Genomic DNA, 16,926 nt, shown 5'->3' on the forward strand with positions numbered 1-16,926 from the left:
CACCTTTTCCCTCCACTCCCATTATACCTCCTCTCACCACATCTCCTCCCCAATTTAACCCCACCCAGTCCCTCTTCTTTCACCTCCTGCTGTCTTCCAGAAAAAAAGAAAAGAAAAGCAATTAAGGAAGCTTTTCCTATGGTGTGAGTCATCTGGACTTCAACTCATTATCTCTAGATGATGATGTTCTTGCTGCCATCAGATATTTTTATTCAGCTTAATCAAGGTTCTAAAACTGAAATGATTTTTTCAGGAGCTGTTTGGACTGTCATTCATGGACTTTGTCATAGAGGAGAAGAGGAAGTGAGAATAAAAAGTGGAACAAAACTGCACCTTCTGCCTTCATTCTCTAGTAAGTGTCTGAATGTGTCTGCATTGTTATGTTTTGGCTCTAGGCCCATCTGGACATGAATTTGGTGGTCCAGTTTTTTTTTTATTATTAGCCAGAAAGATTGTTGGGAAGGACTGTTGCTATAAGTTGTTTTGGCAAGGGGGGACAGACGGATATGGAGGTGTTGGTGTGATGGTTGCGGAGAAATGGGTGGAATATGTTATGAATGTTATGAGAGTAAGCGATAGGATATTGGTAGTGAAAATTCTGTTCGGTAGAAGGATAGCTGTGATTATATCGGCATATGCTTCACAGCCAGGATTGGATGAAGCAGAGAAAGATAGATTTTGGGATGATTTAATACATGTAGTGGGTGGTATGCAGGATGATGAGATAGTGGTTGTGGGAGGGAACTTTAATGGTCATGTAGGTGAAGCAGCACAAGGTTATGAAAGAGTGCATGGGGGATGTGCGTATCGTATAAGGAATGTAGAAGGGGAAAGGATACTCGAGTTTGGGGAGGCAACGGACATGATTGTGTGCAACACATATTTTAGGAAAAGAGACAGTAGGTTAATTATGTATGAGTCTGGGGGAAATAGCAGTCAGATAGATTATTTTCTGGTTAGGAGGGCCGATAGGAGGTTAGTGAGGGATGTTAAAGTTATAGGAAGTGAGGAGTGTGTGCAGCAGCACAAACTACTGATTTGTGATATGGTGCTTAAGGAATGATTGATGAAAAAGGGGACTTACGTACCTAGGAGGAAAATATGGAAGCTGAAAAACCAAGTAGTAAGGGATGCCTTCTATAGCAAGTTGAGGAGAGTGGTGGCTGAACAGGGAGCTGTAGACAGAGGCATTAATGAACAGTACAGAGCTCTCAAGAACAATCTCTTGAGAGTTACTGATGTAACATGCGGCTGGACAAGAGGACCACCAAGACATAAAGTAACTTGGTGGTGGGACGAGGGTGTAGAAGCTGCAGTTAAGGAGAAAAGAAGGCTTTTCCGGGAATGGAAGAAGGGTGGTAGCAAAGAGGAATACTTGGCTGCCAAGCATAGGGCTAGAAGAGAGGTATACCGGGTACAGGGCAAAGTCTGAGTCACAAAGACTTTCAATTGATAACCTAAATCATGGGGAAAGGAAAAATATGATATTTAAGGTGGCAAATCATGTGAAGAGGGATAATCGGGATATTATAGGTGAGCAGTGTGTGAAGAATGATGAAGGAAGGGTAGTGGTGAACAGTGGGGATATTAAAGATGCATGGAGAGAGCATTATAACCGGTTGTTGAATGAGGAGTTTGACTGGGACAGGGAAGGTTTGGAGCCAGCAGATCCAGTGTTTGGCCCTTGGCCTTTGATTGATGCTGCTACTGTGAGTGAGGCAATAAGCAGGATGAAGATGGGGAAGGCAGCAGGTGTGTCTGGGTTGATGCCAAAATGTTGAATGCCTCAGGAAATATAGGGGTGAGGTTAGTCACTGACCTGATAAATAGGATTATTTATGAGTGTGTTGTCCCAGACTATTGGCTGAAGAGTGTAATTGTAAATGTGTATAAAGGGAAGGGTGATGCCCTGGAAAGAGGAAATTATAGACGTATAAAGCTTTTAGATCAGATAATGAAGGTAATGGAGAGAGTTTTAGAAGGTATGATTAGAGAGAGAGTGAATATTGATGAGATGCAGTTTGGGTTTATGCCAGGTAGGGGGACCACTGATGCCATATTCATTGTTCGACAACTTCAGGAGAAATATATTGGTAGGAGAAGGGATCTGTATTTTGTTTTTGTTGATTTGGAGAAGGCCTTTGACAGAGTTGTAGAGAGGTGGTGAAGTGGGCAATGAGAAAGCTTGGCCTGGAGGAGTGGCTGGTTAGGGTGGTTATGGCTATGTATGTGGGTGCTCGCACCCAGGTAAGAGTGAATGGAGATTTGAGTGATGAGTTTTCCATGAATGTTGGTGTGCATCAGGGGTCAGTTTTGAGTCCCATGTTGTGTATCATGGTACTTGAAGTCCTCTCACATGACTTTAGAAACGGATTCCTGTGGGAGATGTATGCTGATGATTTGGTGTTGATTGCAGAGAACGAAAGGTAGGCGGAGGAAAGGTTTAGGAAGTGGAGAGATGGTATGGGGCACAAGGGCTTAAGGGTAAATGCAGATAAAACAAAAGTGATGATATCTAGGGTTGGTGGCAGTACTCTTAAAGACGAGGGAGAGTGGCCATGTGCAGTTTGCTACAAGGGTGTGGGAAGTAATTCCATCTTGTGCAGTGTTTGTGATAAATGGGTGCATAAGAGATGTAGTGGTATCAAAGGTAGACTGCGAGATAATGCTGATTTTATGTGTATGGCGTATCGGGGTGAACAGGTGGAGATTGTCAGACGTGAAAGGATTGAACTTGCTGGTAAATCTCTTGAGTGTGTGGAAGAGTTTTGTTATTTGGGAGACATGTTGTGTGCTGGAGGTGGGGGTGGAGGTAGCTCTGTGGCTAGGGTGAGAAGTGGTTGGAAGAAGTTCAGGGAGCTCTTGTCTCTCCTGACATTGAGAGGACTCTCCCTACATGCTAATGGATCTTTGTATGCAGCATGTGTTAGGAGTGTAATGCTGTATGGTAGTGAGACCTGGGCAGTAAAGGAGGAGGATATTCGCCTGCTGAGATGTACAGAAATGACAATGATTAGGTGGATGTGTAGTGCGTCCCTGCGTTCAAGGTCTGGGGGGGCTGGGTTTACGATGGAAGAGTTGAGAGGTAGGATAGGACTGAAGTGTATTGGTGTTGTGATGAGGAGAGGTAGATTGAGATGGTTTGGACATGTGGAGAGGATGGGGGATGATAATTGGGTGAGGAAGGTGAGAAGTGTTAATATTGGGGGTGGGGTTATGAGGGGTAGACCGAGAAGGACATGGGATGAGGTCATTAAGTGTGACCTTAGGGTTAAGGGACTGAACAGGGAGGCTGCAATGGATCGTGCAATGTGGAGAGCCGCCATTAGGTGACCAAGGCCGACACATGCAAGCATGTTGGAGCCATTAAAAACGAAACGAAACAAAACAAATACGAAAATGAAACTATATATATATATATATATATATATATATATATATATATATATATATATACATACACACACACACTCACACACACACACACACACACACACACACACACACACACACACACACACACAGGCACAACACCAGTTTTCTGGCATCAGATGGCCCAGTACCTTTTTTAATCAGAACAAAATTACAAGGGGGCACTTGAAATTCCCGCATTGATCAGACTATTTTACCAGGTTGCCACACACAGTGTCACTTGGATTGCTTACATTGCATGTCTTGGTCGTGGTCCCTGTATTTTGCATGATTCTTAACTGCTTTTACATAATTTTAACCCTAGCTTTGGCTTCTAAGAAAGAAATAAGTGTCAGTGGTGGTGTCAAGTATAAATACCAATCTATTCTAATACTGTACAGTGAAACCCTCATGTTTGTGGTTAATTGGTCAGCCAAACTATCACAATGATGAAACCCTTCAGTAACCAAATAAATCAATAAATGGGAATAAATATTAATTGGTTCAGGGCCCACAAGTTAACAGTAACATTTCTGCCTAATACCCAAATAATAACCCCTGAAATGTCTGAAGGGGCAGGATCAGCAGTGTTTACGTCCATTCTTCTACTCGTGATTGTGAACCACATGACCCTTTTCTCTGAAATTTTTCCTAACTAACTTTGTGAGCTGGCATTGTTATCTTTTTCTTTTGTCTGTAAATACGAAATTCTTACAATTAACTATTCCCAACCATCAGTTTCTGTTCCTGTGAATTGGACACTTCTCATCAGATTTCTCTTTCATTTAGTTAAGCTTTCCCCGAAATATTACATCGCCAGTTTATTCTTAATTACTACCATAGAAATCAAAAGGTGATTTTTGGCACTGGTATCTACTGAGACCATTATAAATGTGTAGCACACAAAGGGTTATGTACGTTTCGGAGTTGTTTACACATGGAAGTAAGTTGTTGCCAAGGATGCTGTTACCATAGTAACTGATACATACCTACCTAGTGACCCACCACACAGGCTGCTCAAATCTTCATGCACAGTTTCACTCACCTGGCTGGCCATAGTGCTGTATTAACAGCTATTTAAGGGGATTTAATGCAGTAAAGACATTTTTATGTTATAAACAAAAGCAATAAAGCGAGATAAGGTAAACCTACTAAAAAAAAAAAAAAAAAAAAAAAAAAAGACCACGGTGTTCCCATCAAGCGGTTTTGATATAAAGAAGCAAAAGGGAAAAAATGTAGACAGTGATCAGAGAAGCAAGTGAACAGTAGAAAAACCATGAGAAATGGGAAGAGTACTGAGCATGATTAAGTGATGATGGAATGGTTTCAATAGCATTGGAGGGAGTGGACTTATCTGATAGTTTGATAATGAACCAGGTGCAGTTGTTCCATGAAAATTTTAAATTAGAACATGAGTGTGATTGCACTGAAGGGTAGTGGGTCAAAGGTGTATTGTTGAATTATTATACATTACTCCTGTTGGTTCCCATTCAGGTGTTGTATGTGGCACTGATGTGGCCTTGGTTAGAGTGGCAAGGCACTTGAACCAAGGGTGTCGGAAAATTGGTGTTGTGCCAGTACATATATGTTGATGGAGTTTCAAAAACGTGCCATAAAATTTATATATACAATACACAGTGATCCCTGGGTCATTATACATACCAGTACTGTATTTGGTACTGAACGTGGCATGAGATAATGGAATTGCCCGATAACAAATACACAGAACCTATGGGATTTATCCTCATTGGTACCAGGTATATGAGAGAGGGGGGTGTGAGTTGGGAGCAGGGCAGTGAAATGGCGGGGGACAGGGCGACTTGGAGGCGATTTATTTGTGGCTACCCCAAACGGGATTGAGGCGTCTGGCAATAGATAGATAGATAGGTACCAGGCACCCCACCTGCAAGTCCAAATGTTCTCTTTTACAACAATTTAGACCCACTAAATACATACACTCTGTTATGGTAAATAGCAGACATGCACATAGGCATGGTTAAGTTAATAGAAAACAAAGAGAAGGGCACAATAAGGAAGAAACACATACCATAGAGAGACATGAGATGGGCTTGAGGTAAGGGGTTCCAAACCTAGGAGGGAATAACTCCTTGAGTAGAGTCTGATCTCTGAATCCCTTAAAGTCATCAGAAACCACAAACACTGCATCATCGTTGTCTACAAAAACCAGCTCAGGCCCATGATAACATTGTTTTTTGTCATATTGTACCCTATCATTTATAAAGGCTCCAGCATGCTTGCATACGTCAGCCTTGGTCACGTAATGAAAGCTCTCCACGCTGCTCGATCTTCAGCAGCCTCCCTATTCAGTCCCTTATCCTCAAGGCCACACTCTGTGATGTCATCCCAGATCTTTTTTTGTCTGCCTCTTGCATCCTTATCCTGGATGTTCACACTTCTCACTTTCCATACCCAGTTGTGATCCTCCATCTTCTCCACGTGCCTTGACCATCTCAATCTGCCCCTCCTTATCGTGACACCAGTACACCCCAGTCCCATCCTTCCTCTCAACTCTTCAGTCATAAGCCTAGGCCCCCCATGTCTCACATTCCAGGATGCACTACATTTCCAGCTAATCATTGTCATTTCTGTACTTTTGAGCTTGTGAATATTCTCTTCCATTACTGCCCAGATGGAGGGATGGGGTGGAGAGGTATATGAGAGAGGGGGGTGTGAGTTGGGAGCAGGGCAGTGAAATGGCGGGGGACAGGGCGACTTGGAGGCGATTTGTTTGTGGCCACCCCAAACGGGATTGAGGCGTCTGGCAATAGATAGATAGATAGATAGTCTCACTACCATACAGCATTACACTCACAACACATACCACATACAAAGATCCCTTAGCATGGAGAGAGAACCCTGTCAGTGTCAGGAGAGGCAACAGTTCCCTAACTTCCTCCAACCACTCCATACCGTAGCCACAGAGCTAACTCCAGTCCCACTTCCAGCACATAACATGTCCCCCAAATAACAAAACTCATCCCCACATTCAAGAGACTTACCAGCAAGATAGTCCTTTTACGTTTTACAATTTCTGTTTGCTCCCCCTGACACATCGCACACGTGAAATCAGCAGTATTTCACAGTTTACCCATAATACCATTACATCTCTTATGCACCCACTTGTCACAAACACTGCACAAGATGGAGTTACTTCCCACATCCTATTGGCAAACTGCACATGGCCACTTTTCCTCTGCTATGACAGTACTGCCACCTGCCATAAATATCATCACTTTTGTTTTATCCACATTTACCCTCAAACCCTTGTGCCCTATACCACCTTTCCACTTTGGAAATCATTCCTCTGCCTCCCTTTTATTCTCTGCAATCAACAAGTCATCAGCATGCGGCATCTCCCATGAAAGTCCATTTCTGAAATCATGTGGAAGAGCCTCAGTCACTATGACAAACAAAAAGGAGCTCAAGACTGACCCCTGATGCATGCCAGCATTCACAGAGAAATCATCAGTTATATCTCCATTGACTTATACCTGGGTGTTGTACCCATGTACATAACCATAACCACTCAAACTAGCCACTTCTTGATCCCAAGCTTTCTTATTGCCCACTTCACGACCTCCCTGTGGACTCTCAAAGACCTTCTCCAATTTGACAAAAACAAAGTACAACTCCTTTTTGTGTCCTATATATTTATCCTGAGGCTGGCATAAACCCAAACTGCATCTCAGTAATATTCACTCTTTCCCTAATTATATCTTCTAGGAATCTCTCCATTACTTTCAGTATCTGGTCCAATACTTCTGTGCCTCTATAATTTCCTCTTCCCAGAGCATCACCCTTCCCCATGCACACATTTACAGTCACACTCTTCGGCCAGTCATCGTGAACAACATGAATTCCATTATCAGATCAGTAACTAAACCCACCACTGTAATCTCCTGAGGTCATCAGCATTTCAGCAGTCAACCCAGACACACCTACCACCTTCCTCAACTGCATCCTTCCTATTGCCTTGTTCACATTAGCAGCAACAAGCAAAGGCCAAGGGCCAAATTCTGGATCTGCTGACTCCAAACCATCCCTGTCAAATTCCTCATTGAGCAACTAGTGTCAGTAATATCCACACTGTCCACCACTGTCTTTCCTTCATCATTTTTTTTTTTTTTTTTTTTTTTCCAATACACTTCAGTGGCAGAAGTGCAGATTTTAAATTTGCAGTGTTATTGAAAACTGCTCAAACCAAGCATGTTATAACCAAAGGATCATTGTACAGTATACTGTATTGTGATAGATAGGACACACCAACCAGTTGCTGAATGCAGTGCTACCATCTGGTGACTAAATGACAAGCCAAATGGTTTCCTGGAACCCAAGGATCCATTTACTGTGCCATGTTGAGCAGTAACATTGTGCTAGCTGATGCATGGTTGTCTAGTGGGTTATGGCATTCCAGCCAGATGAGGCCCATGAGGATTTGCATGTGAGAGATGGTTCGGGTTTATTGCTCACATAATGCCACCCAGAGGTGAGCCTAGTCACCCTCATCTTATCTGTTGGGATTGAGTAGCCTAGCCCCAAGTATCAGTGCTCCAGGTGGTACAAAAAAGGATTGGATGATAGCTAGAGAGATGATATTGATACTACTAATTATTTTATTTTGGGAGAGAATCTTGTTGTCAGGAACTGTCTCCATGAAATCCTTGATTGTTAGGATGACTAATTTTATTTTTTGCAACCACCACATGATTATATTCCTCTGTGAAGAGACCCCTGGCAGTTAAGAGATCTAATTATGAGGTTTCCTTCACTGTATTTAACAGTTATTACTGTTTTGCTTTGTTTCCCAACCACCAGGACGTGTTACTGTCAAGGCATTGACCAAGAAACACAAGACTGAGTTGAGTCGAGAGCAGCATAAAAACAAGAACCGGCAGATACGGGCAGTCAAGCGGGAAGAGGCAGCAGCACGCAAAAGAGCCCTTGGTAGTGCCCACCAGCCACCCTTCCTGGTGTCTTTGGTTCCGCTCAGCCCAGATATCAACCCTCGTACAGTCCTGGAGGCGCTCAAGCAGTGCGACAATGCTGCCATTACCACTCGCACCACACAAGGCATCACACATATCAGGTCTCTATGATTAGAGTTTACATACTGTATTACATGTGCTGTATGTCAGGGATGTGTTGGAATATTGCAGATGTTTTGTGCCTTTGTTGCTGTACAGTGGGGTACCTGGTAAATTGGTTTTTAAGTGGCTTTTATTTTTTATTTTTGTTTATTTTTTCTTTAAGAATGGAATTAGAAGGAAATTAGTCTGCACATCACAAAAACTTGTTGCACTTGAGTAATAATACATCATTTTGTAGTATCATTGCTTAAGAAGTACAATACAGTACAAAAATGTTCTGTATGAAGCTTTTACATTAAAATTTCCTGATTACATTAGTAATATGGATTGATACCTGCTTACCAGAGAATAAAAGTGAGAGCACTGTTTCCCAAGCTTTTTTCTGTTTGTGAAAATAAGAGTATTGACATGATTCATTGCTTAAAAAATCAATCTGTTTGAATACAGTATATGATTTGTACAAGCCTATCACTGTGTATCATACATTACATATACTATATTTGCTGGATTGTGATAGATTACAATGATGTGAGTCAGATTTTTGACAGATGTCCCTTTTTTAATTATTGCAGCTCATCACGTTTCAAGCAAAGATTTTCGTTCGTTATACCTCCTGCAAATGAGAGAGGGGGGTGTGAGTTGGGAGCAGGGGAGTGAAATGGCGGGGGACAGGGCGACTTGGAGGCGATTTGTTTGTGGCCACCCCAAACGGGATTGAGGCGTCTGGCAATAGAATAGATAAAGGTATGGATTTTATTTTCTATATATCTATCTATCTATTGCCAGACGCCTCAATCCCGTTTGGGGTGGCCACAAACAAATCGCCTCCAAGTCGCCCTGTCCCCCGCCATTTCACTACCCTGCTCCCAACTCACACCCCCCTCTCTCATATACCTCTCCACCCCATCCCTCCATCTCATCCTCGGTCTCCCCCTCCCTCTTCCACCCTCCACCTCACTCACATACACTCTCTTCGTCAGTCTTTCACCCTCCATCCTCTCCACATGGCCAAACCACCTCAGTGTGTTCCTCACAACGCTTCCTATCACATCCACATCAACACCACAACGCTCCTTTATATCCTCATTCGTCAGCCTGTCTCTCCACGTGACTCCACAAGCTCCTCTTAAATAACTCATTTCCACTGCTCTCACTCTTGACTTGTGTCCTTCCAACAACGTCCAAGCTTCACTTCCGTACGTTAGAGTTGGTATCACAATACTGTCATGTAGTAACTTATTCACTTCCATGCTCACTTCCCTGTTTCTTATCACTGCTTTCAAGGAACCAGCAACCTTTCTTCCCTGCTGTACCCTTTCAAGCACTTCACCCTCCAAACCTCCATCCTTACTCATCACACTACCCAAATACTTAAACGTACTCACATTTTCCAATTCCTCACCATCCAACCTCGCTATACATTCACTGACTTCACCTCTCTCAAAGACCATCACTTTACTCTTCCCTACATTCACCTTTAGGTTCCGTTTCTTACACACTCTCTCAAACTCATCCACCAAGCCTTGCAGCTCCCCTTCATCTTCACTCAACAACACAGTATCATCTGCAAACAACAGTACAGGGAGTTTCCAAACACTATCCTCTCTCACCAGGGCCACTCCAACATCCACTACCCTACCTTGTACCTCTTTTATTACCCCATCCATGTACAGATTGAACAACCATGGAGACATGACACATCCCTGTTTCAACCCAACTTTCAAAGAGAAAAATTCACTTAGTTCACCATCCACACGCACTGCAGCCTTAGCACCATCATACATACTCTTCACAGCATTCAACAACTTCCCATCTACTCCATATATTCTTAACACTTTCCACAATCCTTGTCTATCCACCCTGTCATATGCTTTCTCCAAATCCATGAAAGCCGCATACAACTTCTTTCCCTTCTCTAGAAACTTTTCCACTAAAGATCTAAGAATGAATATCTGATCTACACAACCTCTTCCCTTCCTAAAGCCTCCCTGTTCTTCTCCAACTAATTTCTCTGTTCTTTCTCTAACTCTGTCTATAAGTATCCTACCATACACTTTTCCTATTATACTAAGAAGACAAATGCCCCTATGATTACCACACACTTCTTTTTCCCCTTTTCCTTTGTACAAGGGAATAATTATACCTGACTTCCAATCCTCCGGGACTCTACCTTCCTCCCAGGCCAATCTGCACATCTTCCACATCCATTCTACTACTATCTCTCCCCCATGCTTCAGCATCTCACCACACACTCCATCAATTCCTGGGGCTTTCCCCGATTTAACTTTCTTCATTGCTTCCACAACCTCTATCCTACTGATTTCTACCTGTCTTCTCACCTCCCTCCTTCTCCCAGCCATTCCCCAGCCACTTATACTCGCATTACTTCCATCCTCTACGTTCAACAATTCCTTAAAGTGTTCTCTCCATCTGCTCACTTTTTCTCCCTTCTCCACTAGTAATCTACCATGTTTATCTTTCACTCCCCTGCTAACTTCACTTCCACCCTGTCTTACTCTTTTCACTTCTCTCCAAAACATTTTCTTACAGTCCCTCCACTTTACACTCAAATTCCTTCCCAATTCCTGATCCACTCTCTTCTTACTCTCTCTTACTAATCTTTTCACCTCTCTCTTCCTTTCCACATATAACTCTCTCTTCTGCCTCTCAACTTCTTCCACGCCCCTATTTCTCATCCATTCATTGTATGCTTTCTTCTTTTGTGCCACAGCCTGTTTCACCTCTTCAGTCCACCACGCTGTTCCTTGCACCCCCCTCCGTCTTCTCTTCCTTCCACACACCACATCACATGCTGCACATATTTCTTCTGTAAATATCTTACACACACCTTCCACGTCTCCCATCTGCTCCAATTCATATTTGCCCAATCGTTCCTCCACTTCTCTCTTATACTCTGCCTTTTTCTCATCCTCTTGTAACCTTTCCACTCTCCTTGCAACTACTCCTTCCTCTCGTCTTTCCCTTCTTCTATTCCTCCATCTTACTTGCATCCTAATTCTGGCCACCACCAAGTAGTGGTCAGAAAGGCCACTCCCCCAACCTCTATAAACTCTTGCATCTAATATACATCTTCGCATCCTTTCATCCACACACACATAATCAATCATTGCCTTCCTTTCATTCAGTTCACTACCCACCCTTCTCATCACTCGCCATGTATACCTGTGGATCATTTTATGCCTGAAGAGGGTATTGGCTATTACCAACCCCCTCCCAGCACAGATGTCCACTAACGCACTCCCATTCTCATCTATCTCAGCAGGCACACCCCACTCACCAACTATTCCATCCACCTTCACATTACCAACTTTACCATTCATATCACCGATCAAAAACACTCTCTCATTCCTTCCAAACTTTTCCATGCACACTTCCACATTTGTCCAGAACTCTTCTCTCACTCTTCTAGCACGATCTTGCGTTGGCGCATACACACACACAATCGCCCACATTTGTATTCCAACTTTCAACTTTACCCACACAATCCTTGACCCAACTGATCCATACTGTCTTATGCTCTTCTTCCATCTTTTACTCACAACTATACACACTCCTTCCTTTGCCCTCTCATTCTCATCTACTCCTGCACATATACCCCATCCATACTCCCATTCTCTCACACTTTCTCCTCTCCATTTTGTTTCAGTTATTCCACATACATCCACTTTCGCATCCTCAAGCACCTGGACAATCTCTCTCTCTTTCACCTCATCATTCGCTCCCCTTACATTCCATGTACACATTACCAAGTCCTTTGTCCGGTCCTGGGTCGTCAACGTTTGGTCAGTCCTTGTCCGAGGCTTCTTGTTTGTTTTTTTAGTTAGTTGTTTTCCGGGGAGGGGCACTAACCCTCCGCCAACCCTTTTAGTCGCCTTTTTATGTAATTATAAATCAGTTCATTGCCAGCCAGGTGTACATTTTTTTAATGATAAAAGAAAATACACAACACATGAAAAGACCCTAATAAATATTTAAGCAGGATAACTGAATGGATGCATTTTTGTTTTATAGTTAATAGCTAATGAAAATTTATTCAGGCATTTACTGTATATTTAGTATTTCATAAACACATCCTTGGAAGTATCATACTCACTAATTACAGTTGTAATTCCTAGGTGTCCATAAGAGTGGTCTTGGTGATGGTGTGGGGGTGTTTTTCCTACCATGGTGTTGGGGAGCTTGTATTCTTGTACAGAAATGAAACTATTAACCAGGCTAAGTGCCTCGGACTTCTTTGTAAATACCTCCCTGACTCATTCAATAGGTGTCACGCTCATGTTTTTATGCGGTGTGGTATGCCCTGCCACACAGCCAGAAGTGTTAGTCAGTGGTTCAAGAACTGTGAGGTGAAGCACAATAGTGACTGTCCAGGCAGTTTGCCAGATATCAGCCCAGTAGAATATTTGTGTCCCATTATTAAGCAGTGACATCAGAGGCAAAACACTTTGAGTATACTGAAGCTGGAGACATTGATAAGGAGGTGTTGGGCAAACATTTAGCTGCTGACCTTCAGACACTTCACATTTTCATCCTACACATCTCAAGTTGCGTAGGAAGGGTAAAGGGAAGCCAGGCACCCGCTAGTTTGAGGGTAAATCTTAAAAACTTTTGTTTATGGATGTGTATCTGTGATGTAGTCTGTTGCACTGGCAGGAGGGCGACCTCGTTCATATATTCTGGCAGGAACTCTGCATGTTTTGAAATAATGTATATTCACTATACTACCATACACAATTCACGTGTTTCTGAAATACTGTACCTGTATCCTCCTTGGTTTGCTTCCAGTTGGACATTGTAGTTAGGGTATCACTACACTGTGTTGATCAAAGTACTTGAAGCATTATGCAAAGATTTTTATTAATTAGCAGTTGTACTGTAGGTAATATTTTCGTAGCTAGGTATGTGGGTGCTCACACCTAGGTAAGAGTGAATGGAGATTTGAGTGATGAGTTTTCTGTGAATGTTGGTGTGCATCAGAGGTCAGTCTTGAGTCCCATGTTGTTTATCATGGTACTTGAAGCCCATTCACGTGACTTTAGAAACGGACTCCCGTGGGAGTTCATGTATGCTGATGATTTGGTGTTGATTGCAGAGAACAAAAGGGAGGCGGAGGAAAAGTTTAGGAAGTGGAGAGATGGTATGGGGCACAAGGATTTAAGGGTAATGCAGATAAAACAAAAGTGATGATATCTAGGGTTGGTGGCGGTACTATCAAAGACGAGGAAGAGTGGCCATGTGCAGTTTGCCACAAGGGCGTGGGAAGTAATTCCATCTTGTGCAGTGTTTGTGATAAATGGGTGCATAAGAGATGTAGTGGTATTAGAGGTAGACTGCGAGATAATGCTGATTTTATGTGTACGGCGTATCGGGGTGAACAGGTGGAGATTGTCAGACGTGAAAGAATTGAACTTGCTGGTGAATCTCTTGAGTGTGTGGAAGAGTTTTGTTATTTGGGAGACATGTTGTGTGCTGGAGGTGGGGCTGGAGGTAACTCTGTGGCTAGGGTGAGAAGTGGTTGGAAGAAGTTCAGGGAGCTCTTGCCTCTCTTGACATTGAGAGGGCTCTCCCTACGTGGTAAGGGGTCTTTGTATGCAGCATGTGTTAGGAGTGTAATGCTGTATGGCAGTGAGACCTGGGCAGTGAAGGAGGAAGATATTCGCCGGCTCAGACGTACAGAAATGACAATGATCAGGTGGATGTGTAGTGCGTCCCTGCGTCCAAGGTCTGGGGGGCCTGGGTTTACGATGGAAGAGTTGAGAGGTAGGATGGGACTGGAGTGTATTGGTGTTGTGATGAGGAGAGGTAGATTGAGATGGTTTGGACATGTGGAGAGGATTGGGGATGATAATTGGGTGAGGAAGGTGAGAAGTGTTAATATTGGGGGTGGGGTTACGAGGAGTAGACTGTGAAAGACATGGGACGAGGTCATTAAGTGTGACCTCATGGTTAAGGGACTGAACAGGGAGGTTGCAATGGATCGTGCAGCATGGAGAACCGCCATTAGGTGACCAAAGCCGACGCATGCAAGCATGTTGGAGCCTTTAAAAACAAAACAAAACGAAACGATCATCATCATCATCCGGACCTTCTTTCCCACCCAAGGGCAGGGTGAGGAGTAGCAATGTCCAGACAGCCCAAATTTGCCCAGTCCAATGGGCCATGCTTCCATTCACTCATCATTCATGCCCCCGGAATCTTGGCTCTATTGGATTTGCCAAAAACCTTCACCACGTTCTGTAGCTTCACATAAACGTATCCGATTGAGTCAATCCGGACGCTGCCACGTTAAAAAGGGGTGCCAGATTTCCTGATCATGCACTTCTCCTCATAACATTCATCCAGCCAGCTCGATCTCTCATCAATTCCCTAGCCTCACTGACTTCCAAACCTCTCTTCCTCACACACTCATCCACCATATCTCTCCACCTTCTCCTTTGCCTACCTCGCCTCCTCCCTCCTTCAAATTCACTCAAGTTTACCTTTTTCACCACTCTGTTGTTATCCATTCTCTCCACATGACCATACCTTCTCAGTACACTCTCTTCGATTCTGGTGTCCACCAACTTCATCACTCCACACCTTTCACGAATCACATTATTTCGTATCCTGTCCACCCTCTGTACTCCACATACATTCCTCAGCAGTCCCATCTCCACTGCTCCTACTCTTGACTTTTCATTTCCATGCCACACCATAGTCTCACATCCATATGTTAAAGTTGACACTAACAGTCCCTCATGTAAGCCTCGTGCAGCTGCAACACTCAAGCCTCTGTTTCTTATCAAGGCCTTCATTGCACCAGCTACTTTCGTTCCTTGTGTCACTCGACTTTCCAGTTCTTGCACATTTTCTTCTCTTTTCTATCACTGTACACAGGTATTTGAACTCCCTCACCAATTCCAGTCTCTCTCCAGTCACTGTAGCATCACACTAGGAATCACTTTCTCAGTAACCATCACTTTATTGTTTTCTATGTTTACTCTCGAGGCACGACACTCACAGACATCAAGAAAACTCTACACTAGTCTACCAAGTTCTTGTTCGATATTTGCAAGCAGTACTGCATCATTAGCATACAACAAATTTGAGATATTCCATTCATTACCAATGCCATCCCCCTCTCCATTACTTGTGTTTTTACATCTCACATCACCCCATCCATATATATATTGAACAGCCATGGGGACATCACACAACCTTGTCGCATGCCCACACCAATCGTGAACCATTCACTTAGATGCCCATTAAAACTTTCTCATGTTTCATTACCATCATAAAAACTCTTGACGGCACCTAGCAGCTTACCATATACAGGATACAAGAATATTTTAAGAATTAAAATATATATATGTTTTTGAGTTGTGAAGGAAATGGTTCATACAGTAGTTCTGTTATACACTGAAGATTGTAAGGATGTCCAAATTATTTTTAAATCTTTTTTATTATTTACTTACCATTAGGCAAATGGGGGTATGCAAAATCATGAAAAAAAAAATGCCTACACAACATTAATTTTTTTCCTGATATTTGAAATCCACTAAACTCTGAGTATAATGAGTATAAACATGTACATGACATCTCATAAACTTTGTGTGGTACCGATAGCTAAACTTTGATTGCAATTTACTCAAAACATCACTTTGGCAGTTTCGCCCCTTTACCTCTTGGAGCCCTGGCTTTACCTCTATGATGTAGTTATTAATCAACAGCAGGAATGTCTAACATGCTATCTATCTATCTATTGCCAGACGCCTCAATCCCGTTTGGGGTGGCCACAAACAAATCGCCTCCAAGTCGCCCTGTCCCCCGCCATTTCACTCCCCTGCTCCCAACTCACACCCCCCTCTCTCATATACCTCTCCACCCCATCTCTCCATCTCATCCTCGGCCTCCCCCTCCCTCTTTCCCCCTCCACCTATCAAGGATATATAATAAAATTTAACAGTTGAGACTTGTCATCCTTCGTTTCAGTTGGATTTAGACCTGGCAATCTAGGAAGTAAGGTATGAGAACTTTTGCTGTAGTGTTTATGTGACTCAGCAAGTAATTGCTGTACTACTGGTGGATAAGGCAGATAGTAGGACATTCTGTACACCATTTTGAAGCTTGGGAATGTTTTTTGTATACCTGTGTATTAAAAGTACTGTGAAGTTGGAAGTATATTAATGTGTTTGCCGGTGTGATATTATTACTGTGTCTGGAGACTTCATGGTACAGTCTTTTAGTTACTGAGTGTAGAAAACTGTTTGTGTTTATATGGAGTTACAGCACTACCTTTTGTATTTCATAGGTATATATTTGTGTATTGATGTAGACATTTAATGTTTTCAATACTCTTAAGAGAGCAAAATGATCCATATGCAGTCAGTCCTCAGTATATATCAGA

General features: G+C 42.9%; 1 pseudogene; it reads left to right on the forward strand.

Annotated features, from left to right (window-relative positions):
- The first annotated feature begins 7,905 nt into the window (after positions 1–7,905).
- Positions 7,906–16,926, forward strand: part of LOC145390218 (pre-rRNA-processing protein TSR1 homolog) — a 39,333-nt pseudogene continuing 30,312 nt past the window's right edge.

This window comes from Coenobita brevimanus, unplaced genomic scaffold (genome assembly GCF_032717465.1).
Source record: "Coenobita brevimanus isolate Jiangsu-jjx unplaced genomic scaffold, ASM3271746v2 jjx.HiC_scaffold_363, whole genome shotgun sequence".
Classification (NCBI taxonomy): Eukaryota; Metazoa; Arthropoda; class Malacostraca; order Decapoda; family Coenobitidae; genus Coenobita; species Coenobita brevimanus.